This window comes from Grammomys surdaster, unplaced genomic scaffold (assembly GCF_004785775.1).
Source record: "Grammomys surdaster isolate TR1022 unplaced genomic scaffold, NIH_TR_1.0 268, whole genome shotgun sequence".
NCBI lineage: Eukaryota > Metazoa > Chordata > Mammalia > Rodentia > Muridae > Grammomys > Grammomys surdaster.
In genome coordinates this window covers 540,659-558,550 of record NW_021604709.1, presented here as the reverse complement: position 1 = coordinate 558,550, position 17,892 = coordinate 540,659, and positions in this window count along the sequence as shown.

The following is a 17,892-nucleotide window of genomic DNA, read 5'->3' as shown; positions in this document are numbered from 1 at the left end:
ATGTTGTGCTGTCTGGTTAAAATCAAATCTTATTAACATGGAGGGAAGAAAGGTAGCCTTGCCAGTAACTGATAAGTCACTTTAATAAATCATGTTAATTAATAAATCATGTTAATAAACATAGTGGCCAACCTGTACAGGAGACATGAATTGCTACCAAACACAAAAGGAACAATTCTAATTCCTAAATTAGAGTGTCCATGTCAGAGACAAGGTGACATGGATCAGGAAACAAAATGAAATAGAAAGTCAGACGATTAGTTGGATGGGGCAGTCACCTAGCCAAACTCTCAGTGTCCCAGCTTAGGAAGCAGTTACAGATGAGCTAGGTCTTGGCTGTGCTCAGCTCCAGGACGTCCCAGGGTTTTCAGAATTCACTGCCAACAGAACTGCTATAGCAAGGGAACAAGCTCCTCTGCTAGGGTGCCTTTTCAGGCTCACATTACAGGCCCTCACTTACTGAAACAGAACTAGTCATGCAGCCCAGATCAGAAGTGGAACCAATGGCCTCCACCTTCAGGTGAAGCCACATTGACCTTGGAAATAGCATGTTTTGCAGTGGGTCACACCGAGGAAAGAGATGTGTTCTTTATATATATGGTTCTTTTCTTTCCTTTCCTTTTCTTTCCTTTTCTTTCTTTTCTTTCCTTTTTCTTTCTTTTCTTTCCTTCAGTTCTGGGAAATAAAGCTCAGGCCTCAAGCACTACAGTCATATATTCTCCTCTTTTCACATGTGAGAAAATGTTTTTGTATGGAACCCAGGTTGACTTGAAACTCTCTATATAGGACAGACTCTCTTTAAATTGTACTCTTCCTGCCTCTGCCTCCTAAATATTTGATTTTACAGGCCAATCTCAACATATTCGACATCCATATTAAATGGCATCTTTGTTTGTCTACTATAGCATTTTATTCTGTAACCCAGATTCTCCTTCCTCAGCTTCTCAAATACTGAGATCAGAGACCTCAATTCTTAATTGGCTCTTAATCAGAGCTCTGAGGGGCCCCAAAGATGACCTCAGAGAACTAAGAAGTTATAAGCTGGGGTACACTAGCTCACCTGTGCCATCTTCAACATCACAATGGTGGGTGTTAGTGAAGGGCTTCTGCAAAGGGTTCACTAAATGCATGCTAGCAAGGATGGAAACTCAGAGTTAGGAGATAAGCAAACCTGAATGGGAACTAAGTGTCTGCCGATTTCTGTCACCCTGTCCTGACTGGCAGAGCCAGGCTTCCTCACATCTAAATATGCATGATAGTTATGATATAAGCTGCTTGGTATTGAAGGGAGAAGTTCAGAGCACTTTTTCAGAGCAGAGCTGACTGGTTTTTGTTCTTAAAGACAACAGCATGGCAGGTTGCTGGGTGCTTTATTCAAGGAAACAAAGAGGAATGGTACCCGCTAGATCTTTGGCACAAAGCCTTGCTGATTCTTGATGTCATCAGAGTATAAGAAACCCAAAGCCTTGTGGTTTTCCTGGGCTCAGGGCTCAGGTTGTACGAACAAACATAGACTTCAAAGGCTCTCTCTTCCCTTGAGGTCTGACTGGAGCCCTAATCACAGACTTTGCTACCATTCAGCTTGATGTTCTTGTCCCACCCCCTCCTCGGATGGTTTCCTTCAGTTCAGCTCACAGCTTCGCATACCTTAATTGGATAAGCTTTGTCACCTCTCAGAAAAGCAGATGTGTGACAGTATTTAAGAGATGATGCCTAGTCTGATTTATTTTCCTTAGTTGCAGATCGTAGGTGGGTCGTTTATTTGGGAAATAATTCCAAGAATTGAAGAGCCATTGGGTAGACAAGGAGGGGGCAGTACACGGAAGAACACTTAAGGCAATAACCTGCACATTCAACATCCAATTCTCCACCTCTGAGAGTTTCCCTAAATAAAGAGAATGTTCCTTGGAATCACACTGCCAAGGGGTGAGGAGGATGTGTATTTGCTGAGATTTCTTCTCAGGGAGTGGAAGAGGTGTTAACACCTATGCTTTTTTGTTTCATGTGCATGTATGTACGGTATGCACGTGTGTATATGTATGTTTGCATGTATAGGAGCACACGTGTTGATATGTGTAGTTGACAATGGGTATCTTCATCAATTATTCCTTAACTTTTTCACTGAGGCAAGGTCTGGGACTATATGGCTAATTCTGGTTAACCAGTTTGTTCCAGAGAGTTCCTGAGTGTCCTTCTGAGTACCAGAATTACAAGTGTCCCACCACATACCTGAACTTTCTGTGTATTTTAGGGACCCAAATTTTGGTCCTTCTGCTTGCATAGCAAATGCTTTAAACTCTTAACTATCTCCCCAGGCCAACAGCTACTTTCATGAGCAGGGCCTCAAGGATGGTAAGCAGCTACTTTTTGTCATAAGAAATGTGAAACCAGAATGTGTTAGTGTGGAATGCCTACACTCCTATCCTATGCTAATCACATGCACTCTTGACCTGGGCTCGGTGTGTAGAATCCATACCTGACATGTGGGCCACATTGCCTCTTTATCCTTAGTATTCACTATCACAATGTGCATCCTGCCCCAGGCCTAAGGTATCCACGTGATCTTTTAGAGGTTTTTCTGAAATTCCACTAAGCCTCAATGATACTGAAAAACCCAGAAGGTTACATCAGATGGACAGAAGGGGAAAAAGTTTGACTTACTCTGACGAGTTGGGTAGATTTTCAACTTTGCCAACAAACAGTTTTTCATATGCCAATCAGTTAGAAACACTGTCAGAGAGAGCTGTATTCAAGACCTGAGCCATGATGAATCCCAGTGTGTAGTTCTGTCCACGGTCATCCAGTTTGCATGTCTCTGCTCTCTCCCAACCTTGTTCCTTCACTTCACTTTCCTACTCACTTGACCTGCAGGGAGGTCAGGCTTCCCATTCTCTTGATTGTTTCTGGCTACCATAGGTAACAACAGCATCCCCACAATGGAGACTCTGGCCCCCATGATATCTGTGTGGCTGGTTCCTGAGTCACCTAGTTCTACTCTGGTGGATCCTTGGATTTCGAGTTAATAATTTCCATGTTCCAGCTGATTACTCTATAAATCATACCAGTTATGATGACAAAAGATAGTATCCTTATCATCAATATTTTTAACATGTTTAGTTTACCTGAATGTTAGAAATTGTGACCATACCCAGTACTTTTAGATAGGAGGAAAAGTAAAAAGAAAAAGGAGAGAAGAAAAGAGAAAAAGGAAAAGGAAAGAAGAAAAGTGCTTACTTTTAAAAACCTTGCTGCCAGGATGGGCCGTGTTCCAATTTGATTTTGGTTGCTGTGATAAACACCATCACCAAAATCAAATTAGGGAAGAAAGGGTTTCTTGGCTTATAATTCTAGGTTACAGTCCATCACTGAGAGAAATCAGGGCAGAAGCTCAAGAATCTGGAGGCAGACACTGAAACAGAGACTATGGAAGAACATTACTCTCAGGCTTGCTGATTCTAGATTGCCTTGCGGCCACTGGCCAGTCTGATCTGAATAATCCCTCAATTGAAACCTTCCCCTACCTTTCCAAGTAGCTCTTGGTTGTGTCAAGTTGGCTATAAAAACTAAGCAGGACAGGCTGGGAGATCAAAATTTAAAGTGTAGGTTCAAAAGCATTAACTTCAAAAAAGTAGGTACAGACATCCACCCCAATCTATGCCCCAGTGTGGACAGACCCCTCTACCTTCTCACTAAACTGAGATGAGGTCATGTTCATGATTTCCTGTTGTCAGACAGGAGCCCACACACTGCCGCTGCAGCAGATCTGAAGTGAGCAGCTGAGAGCTAAGGTCTTTTGGAAAGACTACTGGTGCAGAACTAACCATTTTAACCTGCCATTATTTATTAGTGTGATTTTTCTGGCAATTTCTAAAAGGCCCGAGAACTCGTTTTAAACTCAAGAAAAATATATTTCTTGCTGCATTTGCTTTTTTTTTTCTTTCCTCCTGAAAAAAAGGAGAAAGTTCTATTGCAAAAAATAACCTGTGCTCTTGGAGGATGTGGAGATAGAGGGGAAACAGAAGGGTAAGCAGTTTTCTTTCTGTGATTCTGTTTGTCTTTTGCTTTCTAAGGGAAGACTGACTCCTAGACAAAAGAACTCAGACAGGTGCCTGCACAAAGCTGCATCCTCCCTACCCCCTACTGCTGCTCCCCACTTAGGAAAAGAATCCTAGGCTTTGAAGAGCCTGGCTGTGCACCACCAGGCCTTGCTTCTTTATGTGACTTGCCAGGTAGTCACATGGGGTCACCTCCTACAATAGGTACCAAGATTAGCCAAGTGGGATCTCTTCAGTTTGGAGTACAAGGTAAAAATGCTCTGGCTAGTAAGGCCCCTTTGTCCCAATGACCACTTACTTAAAGAAGTTGCCAGCTAAGGACCCCCTTGTCAGAGGAGCTGTATCTCCTCCTGCCAAATCCATAGGCGGAAGAACAAAACAGAATGACCCAGAAAGAATGGAAAACCTGGGGCTGGGAATAGGGCTCAGTGAGGAAGAGTGTTTTTAGTGAAAGCATTAGGAACTGAGTTCAAATCTTCAGCACCATATAAAAAGCCAGCATGGCTTCATGTGCATGTGATCCCAACATGGCAGAGGGTGGCAGATCCTGGGAGTCCAATGGCTATCTAGCCTTTCCAAAAACAGTGAGCTTTTTTAAAGTTCAGTGAGTCATGTAGTCTTTAAAAACAAAAAGGGAGTAATAGAAAATACCAGAAGTACACACACACACACACACAAAGGAAAAGCTTTGTTGTTCCCATAATAAAGCAACACTCTGAGGCTGTGTCAGTCTTCATACTTTCTCCTGGCGGGACATCAGGCATCTATTGTGGTCTCCTGCTGGGCAGCTAGGGAGTACAGATAGGTGAATACCTGCCCACAGGCAGAAACAGCAGTGGCTATAACCTGCCAATTGTTCTAAAGGAAAGATCCAAAGGTCCCTGTTGAACAGGAAGGAAGGAGTGATCAAGACGACTAGAATGATGACGGAAGCTCTGGCTTTCAGGGCCGTTCTTCCAGGCAATGTCTTATAGCCACAGATTCCTCTCCAACATGGCCTTGTTTCCATCTTATCACTATAGTTACATGTGACCCTCCCTGCATCCTGATTGCTCTATGGGCTGAGCCTTCTTCTGTTTCGAACCTCTGACAAGACTCAAAACAGATCAAGTAATCACTGAAGTAGTGGATTCACACTTTCTGGGATATTTGTGTTCTGAGCCAAGCTTCAGGACAAAAAGAAGTTAAGAAAAAAAAAAGCAAAAGTTTATACATTTGTACTAAGCTAAAATAATTATTGTTGAAGACCAAAAATTAGTTTACTATGTTTAGTTCAGCCTACACACAGCATTGAGATATCTACAATGATGTAAGTCAAGTCCGAAGCCTTTCTTTCTACCCCAACCTTTCACCTCAGGCCCTGTAAGTTTCATGTCATGCACACATATCCAGCTTCTAATCTTTGTAATATATCTTTTCTATGTTTTGTATGTATATCATGTGTTCATGTAAATGTGTAGATTCACATGTGTGCATGGTGGTGGAGACAGACAACCACACCAGTCTTCAGGTGCTGATCCTACCCTCTTTTTTCCCCTTCTTTCCTTTTATAGAAAAAGACTCGCACTGGCCAGTAACTTATCAAGTAGTCTAGCCTGGCTAGCCAGTGACCCCAAAGATCTGCATGCATTCTCCTTTATCCCCTGCTCAGTGCTGAGACTGGAAGCACCTGCTCTGGAACAGATTTCTTTAGGTGGGTTCTGGGGCCTGAACTCAGATCCTTCCTTGTGCTTGTGAGGTAAGTACTTCACCAGCTGAGCTATGTCCTCAGCCTGGCAGAGAAAAGTCCTTTTCTCTCTCTCTGTTTGTTACTCTCTCTGTGTGTCTCTCTCTGTTCTCTGTCTTGCTGTTTGTCTCTGTCTTTCTCCCTGTCTATCTCTCTATCTCTGCTTCTCTGACTCTCTCTCTCTCTCTCTCTCTCTCTCTCTCTCTCTCTCTCCATATATATATATATATATATATATATATTGTAGCCTTTCTACTTTTCATATTTTCTGTTTAGGCACATAAATTCTTTCCAATGTGGTATAGTTGCCTAGAACATTCACTATAGAAATTTGAACCAGCTGTACTATACAGCCTGAGGCATTACATACTATATCCTCTAGCTATGTGTAAAGGTACACTTTGGAATCTACAATGACAATTTCTCCTAGCAATACAAGTTTTTTTTTTTCAGTGTTTCTTGACATATGCTTGTGTTCCCCCTTGGTTACATCACTGTCTGGAAGCTCTTATATCATAAAGTATAGACACAGGTGCATGTGTTTGTGCACTAGAGTATAGAACTGCTCATGCATATTTAAGGATGAGCACTGGAAATCACACTTAGTGACCCAGGGCTGCATGTTCCATTCCAGTGTCCACCCTAAGCATAAAGGTATGAGAACTGAACATAGCATCCCATTAACATCTAGGGACATTTTTTTATGAAGTTCTCATTACCTAGAATGTGTGTGTGTTCTATCTTTCTTTATAAGTATATTATAAGACTTGCAATATCTATAATAGTAACATAATTTGTCATGCCAATAAGTCCAATAAACAAATAAATCAAAACTTGTTTTTAAAAATTGACATAATAGACAGAAAGTATTTAAAATCAATTTTTTTCTCATAGTTCAGGAAGCTAAAGTGTAAGATCAAAGTGAGACTCACTTGGTTCCTGGTGTTACTTCCTGGTCTACAGGCTGTGTTCTCACTGTGTTCTTGGTGAGTAAAAAGAGACCTATACACTCTCTTTCATTCTGTGTAAGGACACCCATCTAAACCAGGGATGCCCCACCCTCAGGATCTCAGCTAACCCTAAGTATCTCCACACTGAGAGGTCATGCCTCAACAAATGAACTGGGAGGAGGTACAAACATTCAGTCCACATAACAATTGTTGCATCAATGACATGGGAAAATGGTCTCCAGTATCAAATTGTCCCCCAATTGTCAAGACAGGTGTATGCTTGTAACATAAACAAGAACCTCCCTCTTGTTTTCCTGCCCTCTGCTCCTCTTCTTAGGGTGTTTCTTAATGACAGAGCCTAGAAAAGGGACTGGGAGCTGGGACCAGTGACAGTCTCACAGCCTCAAATCCATAGCACAGCATGGGGTGTCTAGTGGCTAATGTGAGCACTGCAGACAAATCAGCTGCACCCTTTGCCAGGATCCCTGTCAGGTTTCTTCCCTCGAATCAGCAGTTATTGCATTTGTGCTTGCCCAGTGTTTTCCAATGGACTTTTCCAGAATGTGAGCATCTGAGCGTCTAAAAAGGTCAGGACAAGTCAAGGAGTGAAGTTCCAAGCTGACCTTGTGGGCCATTTCACCAGTAGCTAAAGGAGCAATATTACAATGCTGTCCTGCTGGAGAAGAAAAGACCATTGACTTTTACCTTTATCCAACCCTGCCACTGTCTCCAGCCCCTGAGTTCTCACTGTCCTATAAATAGCTTATAAGCTAAAACTGAAATAGCAAAATAAGAACTATCTGACTGTTCTCATTTTAACAGCAGGCTCAGTGACACTTTCTTTGTGGCCTTGATGGGACATGGCAAAGCGGCTGCACTTGCTGTTCAGGAAAGCAGAAGCTAGCCTGACTTCTTGCTCCAGACTGCTGTACCCTCTGCTACAAAGGCGGTTGGCATCCCACATTATTGGGAAGAGCAAATGCTTGAATGTCTATAGAGCTGTGGAGAGCATCATGCCCAGTACAGGCCTCTGTTCTCATTGTATACTGCTGGTTTCACAGATACCTGTGATGAGAAGGGGAGCTTCTGAGCTCTCCTACCTACCAGCACCCTGAATGTGACCACTACCTGGGTCCTGCATCTCAGAGGCTTTTTGCTGATATCTTCTGTCCAAAGAAATGGAGATAGAGGTGCAGAAACATTGTCTTTTTTGTAGTTGAGTCTAGAAGACTCCTTCGTGGAGCTTTTCTTAATGTTAGGAGATGCACAGGCCACATTCAATAAAAGTAAGTATCTTTGGAATCACACCCCAGTGTTTCCCCTATCCTACTGACCTCTACCCTCCAGTTACTGATCTGCTCATTTCTAGCTTTCTTTGGCCCTGGACTTGACACCATTTTTTTTTCTTTAAGATTTGTTTGTGCCAACAACAACACCTTATAACTCCCCTCTGCAGGAACACAGTGGGGTAACAGTGTAGCACATGGAGCCCATTTGGTCTTATGGACACTTTGTAGAAAGTGTCATTGAGGTCCTGGACTATGGAATTTTTCTTCTGTCCACAGCCTGTGTATGGAACAGCCTATGCCAACCTCTCTGACCTAAAGGGGCTCCATCTATTGCCATTAACAAGAATGAACAGATGACAAGTCACAGGCCATTGACACCACACAGGTAGTTAGATAGCTGGGTGGAACAGGGATGATATGCACAAGATGTTGTACTCTGTTACTTTTCTGCTCATGGGAAGTGCCAGGGTGTTCGTACTATAGTATTAGACTGTGGGTACACCAATCAGGTTCACGGTGAGACAGCCATACCTCTTCTGTATATTCATTTGTTACCCTGTTCAGAGAAAGAGCCATTCATTTTTAAAGAAAGCAAAGAAGAAAAGGAGGAAGGGAGAAAAAGTGAGATCAGGGTTTGGGGTGGGGGTGGGGGTAGTGAAGTGACTGAAAGGTCTGGCGGGAGAAATGGAAGCTAAAACTATTAAGAATAAAAACACAATAAAGGCTGTTTTTGCTCCAGGTTTCTGAAGTGGAAAGTTGATCCATTTGTCAGCTTTTATATCTGCCAAATGGAGATACTCACTTTTAAATTTTTCCTAACACCCTAGGGCTTTGGGAGAATCAATGAGCTTGCACTTCTGCATGGTGCTTGTGTGATGGAAGGTGCTATGTCAATAGCTGGAAGATATAAATAGTAAGAACTGCATATTCAGGATGCCTGGGGTGTCCCTTGATGGTGATGTGTTGACTCAAAATAAATTCTGCTCCAGCAGATGAGTGTTTTGAATCATGCCGAGCGTCAGTGAAACTACCTTTCCACCAGGCACAGTTTGCACATTCAAAGAACAGGGCATAGGAGCACACATTTGTAATTCCAGTGCTGGGGGCCGGGTGGTTCTGATAGAGGCATGAAGGTGCTGAGTTCCAAGCCAACCTAATTCAAAAAGTAAAAGACAAATAAAGAAGCATTTTTTATTGATAGTTTGGCCTTACCCTATTCATAACTTAGAGTTTATGGAGTAAAAAAGGCTGTTCTGGGCAGGAAGAGATGGTTCAGTGGCTAAGAATACATACTGTTCTTGCAGACGACCTGAATTCACTCATGTCATGTGGCTCACTACTGCTTGTAATTTGGAGACCAGATACTCTTCTCTAGCCTCCATGAGCAGCTACACACATAGGCACACACATAGGCACACACACACACATATACATGCACACACATACACTTTTTTTTAGCATTCTACTACTTAATAACTCTACTCATGTACATATATGTGCTTATGAGTGTGAGAAAGAAAGTGTGTGTGTGTGTGTGTGTGTGTGTGAGAGAGAGAGAGAGAGAGAGAGAGAGAGAGAGAGAGAGCTAAATCAATAAAGAGACAACCTGAGAATGAGAGAACAAGAGCAAATGAACAAAAGTGAGCAAGAGGCAAGAGGTTGGAGTGGGGACAACATCTGGAAAAGTTGCTTAACCTTAACTTATAAATTGGGACAACAATAGTATATATTCATAATGTTTCAGTAGATGGGATGAATAGCATCTTGCATGCATGTGCTTGCTATGGAACCTAACGTTAGCATGCAAAATGCATGAACTTTCTCTCTGCACTGTATTCTGTCCTTTCCATTTTTTCTCACCAAAGCTATAGTCCCAAAAGGTGTGCCTAGTGGGATTCCATCTCATTCAGAACATAAGCTGACCCTCTCTTTTCTATCTGGGACTGGGGACAGGTGGAAAGCCTCACACAACACTCGATGCTGTCTTTGATACCCTGCAAAGGGAAGCTGTAAAGGTAAAAAACAATCCTGAGGCAAACAGAGGGAAAGATCTCTGTGGTGCACAGAGAAGTGAAAGTGAGCATCAGTTTGTGTCTTTGTCAAGGGTCAGCAGAGAAAGAAGACTTTAGTTTTGGGGGATGAGTTGGTGTCGATCTCTGGACTCCAAGGTGGGAACAAACATGAAATAATTTGCTCTTCCTTCTGGCTCGTGCAGTCAAGCAGTGCTTTATAATTAGAGGATTTTTCCAGGGAGAGAATGTCAGAAATTTATGGCATGAGAGCCTGCTTATTGGATGCCTGCATATAAGCAAAGAAAGGACAAAACACTTAGGGAAATTAGAAACCATTTAGAAAATAAATCCCCAGGGAATCTTTAGAATTTCAATGGACTGAAGACAACTGCTATTTTCCCTCTCTCTCTCTCTCTCTCTCTCTCTCTCTCTCTCTCTCTCTCTCTCTCTCTCTCTCTTGTCTCAAGGCAGGCCACACTTTTTGAGAGAGTGCTGAGTTGCTAGCTATTTATGATCAGGAGCCTGAGCAGCCCTAAATGTGAAGCTTCCCTAAAAAAGGTGAGATCAGAGGCTATAGGAAATATCCTTCCTTCAGATGAGGACACAGACTACAGGCTCAATTCATGACTCAAACAGAAAACAGAAAACCCAAGATGCTGCAGAGGACAGAATGATGATTAATACACTGCCACATAGGCAAGGAATTACAACCAGAAGTTGGGAAGCGATGGGGAGGTTGGTATTGTATATTTTCCTAGGAAGACACAGATGAGAATCTGTTTATCCAAGACAGGGCATCCACCAATGTCAGACCAAAGAAATGATTCCACCTGAGTCTAGCTTGGTGAACTTGTGACTTTTCTGAGTTTACATACAAGAGTGTGGGCAAGGAGTTACTTACAGAAGCATGGTTGACTTAAAAGCAACTGAATCCCAGAAAAGCCCACTGCAGCATGGGTAAGGACTCATGAGACCTGCATCCTATGAGCTACTTATACAACTTGCAGGCCCCTAGGCTGCCTCCAGAGTCTCCTCTCCTTGGCAGCTCTTGGACTTATATGACTTTGGAGAGGGAATGATGAATCCTGAAAGTTTCAAGAACCTCCTGAGACCTGTGAGTTTTGCTTACTTTCATAACTTTGAGGATCCTCCCTCCAGAGTGAATGTTTCAATTCCAAAGAAACAGGGAAGACTAGAGGGGATCTGGGTGCCACAGGATGGAGACCTTGTCATGTATAGTCATAACCCATAGAGCCAAAGAATGGTCTGACTCAGCCACTGGGTAGCCAAATATCACTAATCTTGTCAAAAGAGGAAGCTGATTCTCATTTTCACTACTTCATATCCCTGAAGTTATATCCATTGGCTTTACATAACAACTCTGTTATTAAGCATTTGGTCTAAAGTAAAAACAGTAAACCTTAAAACCACACATACCAGGCTGAGTGAGTATGCGCCTCGGCTGTAAAATGCTTCCTCAATATATACAAAGATCTAGGATTGATCCTCAGCAGTGTAGAAACACAATAGACCACACACTCATGAAGAGAACATTTCAGGATGTTCTCGCTTAATTTTGTGATCATGTGAAGAAAATTTTATATCAATCACCTTCCTAGAAAAAAAAAAAGTCCTCACTTATTTGATCATAAGTATAAGAATATAATGTGGAAGTATTCAGGTTCAGAGAAGTGGTTGGCTATTTGCTGAGGTTTAAGTTAGTGTTTGCTACCATTCTCCCCATGGACCTCTGAGGGAGGCTATGGGGGGGGGGTCATTGTGAGCATGATAGAATCTGCTGCTCACACATGCTCTTTCAGCTCAGCTCGACTGTTACTGTTCTCCAGCAAAGCACTGATGGAAACAAGATGCTCTATTTTATCCCAGTCGTATCTACATCTACAGAGTTAACAAAATCAGCGTTTTTAATGAATGTCTGCAATCAGTCTCCTAATCTTAATTTCTAATTGGATGCAGCACCATTGTGCTGCATTATTTAGAATAAATCATTGGATTTCCTAATTCATATTCGTAATGTGTCTCAGACTTCACAAAAATATTAGGTTGATTTATTAAACTGTGCTTAATAGACTGAGTTATAGTGTTAAACATACAATGATCTCATATTAAAATAAAAAGTAGTAGTGAATTCCAAGGACCAGAAAGGTTCTAAATTCTACTTCCTGGGTGGGGCTGCTGGTGAGGCCCCTACATAGCATCTGTTCCTTGTCTTTCCACTAGACCAGCTGGACCTCACCTACCTTTTCTGAATGTAGTTTTTGTCGTGTTTTATTTCGGGATAGTTTCTAGATAAATAATTGAGGCTAGCCTCAAGTGCCATCCTCCTGCCGGAGTCTTCAAAGTGCAGCAATTATCACACATTTTGCTTTGAATGCACCACTTTTTTTTTGATATATCAAACTCCTGAGCCTGTCTTTTCACTGACACCAAGAGATGAGATCGACATGCTTTGCCATCTCTGTGTCAAATGTAGTACCAAGCAAAATAACCAACTTATCCTGGATGAGTGCTCCAAGCAAATCTTTCTTGCCAGAAGTTAAGATTCAACAAAAGAATCTACCCATCAAGGTTCTCTCTAAAAACTTCCCTTTGCATTGACTCTAACCAGTGTCAATCAATTGGTCACTTTGTAGGAGCTACTTTACTGATATGATAACCAAGCTAATTCCATGGGTAGACTGCATACCTGTCCTTTTCTGGGTGATTATGATGAGCTCGGTGTTACCAGGATCCAGATCAAGACAGGAACCTGCATTAAAGCTGCCTTTCTCTCCTTTCTTCCTCTTTTCCCCCTTCCCCTCTATTTCTCTTTTACTAGATATTGAGTCCAGAGGCTCATACATATCAAGAAAATGCTTTACTGATGAATTTGGGATTGTCTGTTTGTTTGCTTGTTTATATAAAGATGTTTTCATTATTAAGAAAGGGTCTGCCTAAGTTTACTAGTCTGATTTTAAGCTTGTGTAGTTAAAGCAAGCACTAGTCTCAAAATCCTCTTGTCTCAGTCTCCTAACTAGCTAGGATTATTAACGCATGCCAGCAGACCCTACTTGAACTTACTTAAAGTGCACATTTAATTCAAATTAGAGCTTTTAATAAACACTAACATGGTGACCTCTCTCAGAACAATTAAATAAGGAATTCTGGGTATGGGACTTTGGCATTCATCTTTTTTGACACTCATAAGCAGTGCTGATCTGCTTCCAAGGTCAAGAGACTGGTAGAAAATGTTGGCATTTGTCACTTAGTTATGCAATCACTCCTTTTTAACAAATATTTATTGATTGTCTTGTATATTCCAGGCACTTCTGAATTCTAGAAGCGAGATACACGTAAGAATGACTTGGTTCCTGTACTCAAGTGCTTTCTAGGGAAGAAACAGAGCAACTGTTAGATTAAGACACACATTGGGCAAAGGATGAAGGTGAAGTGATATGAAGAACAAGTCTGGGTAATTGTCTCATGCTACAATGATGGTCAGAGGAGATCTAGGAGAAGTGACCTGATATCTAGTCCTGAACATCAAGAATCAACCATGCATCTTCCAGGTGGAGGAAAGGTATCTGCCCTGTGGCTGTTTCCTCTCAACTGTAGCACCCCACTAAAGGTAGGCATGTTAAGCCTTAGGGAAATTAATAAAGCTTACAACTCAGGAGGCCTCTAAAGCTTAAAAAGTTGACACGGTACCTCTCATTGATATATAAGCAGAAACAATTTATGCAGAGATAGGGACATACTGGAGAAGCTGTGTACAGGTCATATAGGGAGCTCCATGGATACAACTCTGCTGTCTGGGTGAGCTTTTAGTGCTGCAGATGGCCGTGACTCCCTCATACTCCTGTAAGTGACCTCAGTATACTCACTGGTTCTCTAAGGTTGCTTGATTGGAATAATTTCTTTGGTCTGTCACCAGTGACTTTTGGGATGAATAAATGTTTGTTTTCCTAGGAAAAAACATATAATAGAAGACAGGGAAGAGGTCCTGTAGCTATTAAAAGCTGGTTTTTTTAAAAATTATTCTTTAATCTTTTTTATGTTTAATCTTTTTTGGTCCAGAATTTATCCCCCTCCTGGTCCACCCTCTGACTGTTCCACATTCCATACCTCCCCCCACTCTGCCCCTGTCTCCAACAGGATGTCCCCACCCCACCCCCACCCCATCAGCCCATCCCACTCCCTGGGACCTCAAGTCTCTTGAGCATTAGGTGCATCTTCTGTGACTGAGTCCAGACCTGGCTGTCCTCTACTGTACATGTGTGGGAGAAATAGTTGGAGGATTTTGAAGCACAGAAAGCAGGTAAGTCAGTGCAGCCAGCTACACTGGGTGACTCATGTGCATCTGGAGAGTGTATGGATATCTGTGAAGAACTGCATGGCATACATCAAGGACTTGGGATATACTGTGAGCACTAAGAAGTGTTGGTGGAGTACTGGACATGTTCCAGACATGACCTGTCTCCATCAAGGCCACTGCAGGAAAAGGGCTAATGCTTCAGAGTACAACTTAGGGAAGAGGGGAAGCAGCTAGAACAGCCTTGTGGCTACCTAGAAGATCAAGAATGAGAGGATGGTGACCCAGAAAGCACCAGAAGAACTAGACATGTTTATCCATTAAGTACCAAGAAAGCATTCTGGAGGAAGGGTAAGATGTGGGAAGGGGTCCCTTAAAGGTCACAGGTGATATGAGGGGATTGTTCAGTACTCTCCTCACAACCCCATAGTGCCAGAGCAGTTCTGACAGAATTGCAACATTCACAGTAGACCTGGGCAGAAGGGGGTTGTGCCATTGATACCAGCTAGGGCCAGAGGATAAATGCAACCTCTATCCTGAAGGAAATGAGGCCACTTCCCAAGAGCAGGCAGAGGCTGCCCTACATAAAGGCAATTACTCTACCTGCTCTTCTCTGGAGAAGTGGGTTAGGGATTGGGCTCGTTTCAAGAGTCAGGAGGGAAGATGGATTGTAGGCAAAGCCAGAGGTAGATGAAGAAACCCCGTATCCTGACCTGGTAGGAGCCTTTGATACAGAACACAAAGGGTATATGAAAGCTGTGTGTGTGTTTAAGAATATATTCAAGTGTAGCATGCATGTTAAAGAGTGGAGTACAAGTGTGTTTGTGTGTGTATGTGTGTGTGATAGTATGCAAGTTTCTAGAGAGAATGAATAACTGTGTGTAAGTACAGTGAATATATATATATATATATATATATATATATGTCACTGTGTATGAGAGAGTGAGAGGTGTGTGTGCATGCCTGTATGTGTGTGAGACACTATGTATGAGAGGGTGAGAGGCATGTGCATTTCTGCATGTGTGTGAATGCATGTCTGGGTAAGTATGCATGTGCATGTATGGACATGTGTTTGTGTAGAGGTGGCTGTAGTAGCTGGCACATTGGTAGGAGGAGCTCATTATTGTCTTATATAGCTCAGTTCTTACTCTATCCAGGACATCTTTTCTTCTTTACTAACAACTCTCATGAGGCAAAGATATCATACTTACTTACATACTGTCATGAATTTGGGGCAGGAAAGAATGGAAGTGTGCTACTGACTTCCTCTATAAACGTGACAAGACACAAAATGTCCTTGAAAAGCTAGAAATTGGCCTCAAGTTGAGAAAAAACCTTAATATAAGGCAGATCTGAAAGTTATGTTGATAAGAAGTAGGTAACATGGTAACAGAGATGAGAGGTACTCTGTCTGGGAAACATGCATGTGTGTTACAGCAGGATGTAAGCATACATATAGTACCTGGGCTGTTTATCTATCATGAGGGTGAGATCTAGGCAGGGCATCTGATATTCATTTGGAACCTGTCAGCATGTATTCCAGTAGAACCAGAGGTGCTGTGACTGTAGGAAAGACCAAGCCACAGAACAGCTTAGAAGGCTCTGGGAGTGTCCTATATGAATGACAGCACAGTTAACGTAAGATGGCTTGTATAAAGACTGGTTGCATGCAACTCTTTTGCTTATTTAAACATTTATTTATTTTATCTGTGTTAACACCTACCTCTGGCACAATGTGCACAAAGCAGTTAGAAGATAACTTGAAGAAATTTGTTCTCTCTTTATACCATGTGGATGTCTGGGTATCAAACACAGGTTGTTGGTATTGGCAGCAAGTCCCTTTGCCTGAAGAGTCATCTTGTCAACTCCACAAATAACCTTTGTTACAGAAAAGTTTAAGCACGTTCTAGAAAAGTAGTCTATGCTTACTTTTGCCATAAGAGGCCTTGCGACAGCTCAGGGCGCTCAGAGATGTCATTTCCTAATACTGATTATCTGTACTTCCCATGGGAAGAATGTAGCCTCATGCCCCCTTTGCTCATATTTCTCTATATATAATTCTGATTTAAAACATCACAAATCACCACAAAAATAAACAAAAATTGTGTCTTAATTTATTTTCTGTTGCTAGAGCAAAGAACAGAAGACTGGAAAATTTATACAGACTTTTGGCTCTTGGTTCTAGAAAGACCAAGAAGTTAATCAGAGCTGGCATTTGGTTAAGGCCCTTCATGGTGTATCATCCCATGGTGATACATATCAATTAGTGGAGTTATAGGTTAGTGGTATAACATTTACATAGCATGCATGAGGCACTTTGGCCAAACCCCAATGCCAAGAAAGAAAACAAGAAGGAGGGAGGTAAAGGGATAAGAGAAACCCACCTTAAACACCTACCTGTTCCAGGCTTGCAAAAAACGAGTTATCTAGATACAGATGACTTCCAACCCCTCACAGTCTCCTGGAAAAAAAAGACAGGTAGGCAGACCAATTCCCAGCAGAATGAAACATGTGATTATGTTATTAAAGCAGCTCTGTATAACTGAGCAGTTGATTGGCCTTTGTCAGAGTATGCCAAATAGTTTTGTATTAATGTGCATAGAACAGGGAAGTCATAGAGTTAACTATGTAGGTAGACTTTTTTTTTTTTTCTAAATCTGGGTCTTTCATTCCCTGGGTAGCTCTCCTTGTTTTGTCATGTGACACCGTGTGCCACTTCAACACTCTGCCAACATGAAAGTCATCACAAAAGTTTGATCCTTGACTTTGGTGCAGAACTTTGAGTATGTCTCTTTTCCTTATAACTCATTCTGGGTTAGACCATTTTATTGGCATAAAGGTATAGACTAATACATATGGGAAGTGCTGGTAGGTGGACCAGATGGAAGACTGAGCTGGAATTAAAGTAAATGCAGAAAAGAGCAATGTAGAAGGGCTTCTGGGGCCAGACAGGGGATGTGGCATGGAGGAAAGGGAACAATTGAATGTTGGCTAGTGTCAGTTCATCTTGACCTGGAGGAATTCCTCCAAAACCTGATTTTCAACTGTCTAAGATGGGAATACCTGACCTATGAGTAGACCATTCATGCTTTAATGTGCATTTTTGTGAATACATGCAAACAGAACAAAACACAAGTGTAAAGAAAATCAAAATGCATTATAGAGCTGCAATCTGTAATAATCCACAGGGAAAAAGTGTATCAACATACAGCTATAGACATTCCTAGGGCTTAGTCATTTTAGGACCTCTTAGGTGAATTCTCTATGGGCATTTCCTTCTCATTAGAGTTGAAAACATAAACTTGGCAATCTGGTGTGACTCCAAGGGCAGTTTTCTGGCTTCCTTCTCCTTTTTGCAATCTTTGGCTTACTTGTGTCTTGTTTTTCCTGCACAGCGGAGTGTAGAGGTGATTAATAGCAGTAATTGTACAGAGCAAGCTAGAGAGACCTCTCTGAGCCCCATGCCTTTTCACAGCCTGAGGAGAAAACCCAGGAAATGATGGGAGACGAGAGATGATCAGATGATGACTGCTGATCTGAAACCAGGG